Source organism: Nelumbo lutea, chromosome 6 (assembly GCF_056320005.1).
Source record: "Nelumbo lutea isolate HS-2025 chromosome 6, American lotus-T2T, whole genome shotgun sequence".
NCBI lineage: Eukaryota > Viridiplantae > Streptophyta > Magnoliopsida > Proteales > Nelumbonaceae > Nelumbo > Nelumbo lutea.
Window position 1 is genome coordinate 27,018,317 of NC_142689.1, and position 3,430 is coordinate 27,021,746.

General features: G+C 31.1%; 1 non-coding gene across 1 annotated transcript; it reads left to right on the plus strand.

Moving 5' to 3' along the window:
* Positions 1 to 507: 507 nt before the first annotated feature.
* TRNAE-CUC (transfer RNA glutamic acid (anticodon CUC)) lies at positions 508 to 580 on the plus strand. The gene has a single exon. It is a non-coding gene; the product is annotated as a tRNA-Glu (tRNA).
* The last annotated feature ends 2,850 nt before the right edge of the window (positions 581 to 3,430 follow it).

Genomic DNA, 3,430 nt, shown 5'->3' on the forward strand with positions numbered 1-3,430 from the left:
TAATCCACAAGAGATGAAAATTCTACAGACCTCTGTTAATCTACAAAAGCGATTAATCCTGACATCTAAGGATATCGAATCCAACCCAACCCGTCTCATATAGAGTGCTCAACCAAAACTATATATCCAAAGATTTCAATACTATAATGTCAACGAATCGGATTCAATTCGTCTCAATCAATCAAAACCCAATCCAAAATTCCGATTAAACTCAAGTTCAGTTTGGGTTTACCACTTAGCAATCAAAACCCAATCCAAAATTTCGATTAAACCCAAGTTCAGTGTGGGTCTACCACTTAGCCCAACTTATTGGCATCCTTGTTCCCTCGTGGCATCTTTAAACCTTTATTAGTGCTTTTGGGCCCCTTTTCATCAAGTTCGAAGTGGTCAGTAAAGGAAATGTGGTGCATGGTGCACACTTATCCCACCTATCCTACAATTCTGTCTCAAAATAGTATTTCTTAGTTCAAATATTTTTAGATAAAATATTTGGATGATAAGTGTCATTCCGTTGTAGTCTAGTTGGTTAGGATACTCGGCTCTCACCCGAGAGACCCGGGTTCAATTCCCGGCAACGGAAAGTTGATTTTTTCCCGTTAACAAATAAAAATTTTTCCAAACACGTGAGAACTACAATTCAAAACATCTATGCGTATTTTTCAAACCATATTATTATTATTATTATTAATAAAATTTCTGTGCTTTAAAATAGCGTAAGGGTGTCAATGGATCGGTTTTGGATTGGACATATCTGGTCCATTGAATGGATTATCATATTCATATTAATAATAATAGTTTAATAATTTACAAAATTAAGGACGAATTATGTAATAATAGTACTAATTATAATTTTTTGGATTATTAAATTCAATAAATAATTAATATTTTAAAATTTTAGATAACAATATTATTTAAATAACTAAATAGTATTGTATATGACTAATTTCACTTATATCATTAATAATTATAGAAAATAAATTTCAAAAAACATATTTATTAATAATAATTTTACAATAATAATGTACTCATTATATATTTATATATATACTAAAATTAATGTTTGCTTTATTTTTAGTAATTATTTATTATATTTTTTTGATAAATATGTTTTCATTAATTATTCATATCTATTTTTGTTTTGTTATTTAACATTAAATTGTTAATAATTATTGGAGATTAAATAAATATTATTTAACTTTTTAAATTTAATTTATCATATTTATTGTATTTTGTGATAAATCTACTTTTAGTAATTCTGTATTTTAGATATTTTATTGATTAATATTTATTAGAGATTAAACTATTAATTGAGATAACACTATTTATTGACTAATTTAATATATATATTTAGTATTTACTGTATTTTTATTAGATATGTATTGTATTTTCATTATAAATTTATTTTCAATAATTATTTATTTTTGCTATAAATTTTCAATAATTATTAGAGATTAGACTATTGTTACTTATAGAGTTGAGACTATTAATTTAACTGAAATTAGGAGTATTCAAGGATAGGCCCAAACTCATGACCTAACCAAGTTAATTTTCAAACTTTCTTATATTAAAAAATATTTAAAAAATAATATATATATATATAGTCAGACCAAATCGAAACTGATCTGGTTGAGTTGAAAATTGCAAAACCAAAGCAAATAGGAAATACTAGAAAATTGACCAACTCAGGTCGAATTCAGTCCAATTAATTATTAAAATATTAAAATATTAAACAGTTATATACTCTTATGTGTTTCTATTGTTCAAATTTCACTTGGTGGATTGCACGGATGATATAATGAAATTGGACATACCATGTCAGCACGTCTCTTCATGATCGAAATTCCCTTTTCTAATTTTTTGTATTTTTTATATTTTTCAATTTTTTTTTTTTTGAGTCCACGTAAATGTAATGAAATCCAATCAGAGGCTAGAGATGTTTGGCCTTCCAAAATGTCCCTCGCCCTCCAACCTTTTTGTCTTTTCTCAAGACAAAGAGAACAAGGAACGGCATAGCTGAGTTTCTTTCTTTCTTTTTCGATTGCTAATCTCTCTCTATGTTCACCTGCAAACTCTGCAGGAGCCTTGAGATCCACGGAGTAGAAACAAGAGGATAGTGTAGGTATTTTAGACTTAGGTGACCAAGAAGTTTGAGCGTGAACTAATTCAATCAAAAAGGCATGTATGTGTTCATTCTTCTTCATCTGATTTTTACACCAAAACAGGGTCTCCGCTCCATTCTTATTCTTAATTTTTTTCCTCTCATTTTGACTCCAAAACAGCAAGAGGAGTTATGAAATCAATGGAAAGGCAAACAAAAAGAGGACCCTGAATATTCTTGACCGAGAGGACCCCAATGCAACCAAAACATGTGACTCCCCTGAACATTCATGTTCAATCCATTTTTTCAGCTATCCTCTGCAACCCTGTTTTCATCTGTGTTTTGCAAGTTCGAATTGGAGGCATTCTATTTTTACTACCATTGCATGTTGTTTTTGCATCATATGTTTGTAGTAATGACGTAGAAAACTTGAGTTTTAATTTCTTAGTTGTTTTACGTTGCATGATGCTTGGTGGGATGTTGCTTTCATTTTCTTTTATGACTATGTAAGTTCCTAATATTCTAGATGTCTACTTTAGGTGAGGTTGTAGCTTGGCAGATCATGGCCTAGCACTTCAACTATCCCCTTTCTAGCCATGCCAACAACTATTGTTAAAGTTGGATTTACATCCTACAGGAACAACTATAGCCAATTATGCTCTCATTGCTCCAAGGAATTTTCCCACAAGTTTTTGGATTGTTTTCGTTAAGCTTGCAAGTGATGTTTCACTTTCAAATTTCTTTATTATGTATTTTGAAGATTAAAATGTGACTTTCTTTGCAGATTGTGCATGGAAAAGACTAGATAATGTTGTTGTACATGAAATGTTTCATGCTTTTTCTTTTTTCTTTTTCTTTTTTGAATGCTTAAACTAATGGGTTTTATTTCCATTCGCATTGCTACTTCAACTTTTAGTTGCACTAACATTGATTGGAGGTGTTCAATATCTTGGTGCTTCTAGGACAAAGCTTCAAGGCGTTCAATATCTTGCTGATTATGTTGATGTGATTAGTGGTTGATAGGTTATCAAGATTTATTTTTTCTATAATTTTTTTTATTACATATATCTTACAACTATTATCATGCTTTGTTTTAGGGTTTATTCTACTCAGTAGGGGGTGGTACTCACTCGTAGGCTAGCAATCTTGACCCCAACCCATTTGACACACCAAACTCACCCACCTTGGAATCCACCCATACCCACTCAATCTATTGGTGGGTCAATATGGGTCGAGTAACCCATTAGGGTCAGTGGAAAAAGGGCTAGGGTGGGTTGGGTTGAGGGTACCCATTAGGGTCATGATGGGTTGGGTTGCACGGGTCAAGATGGG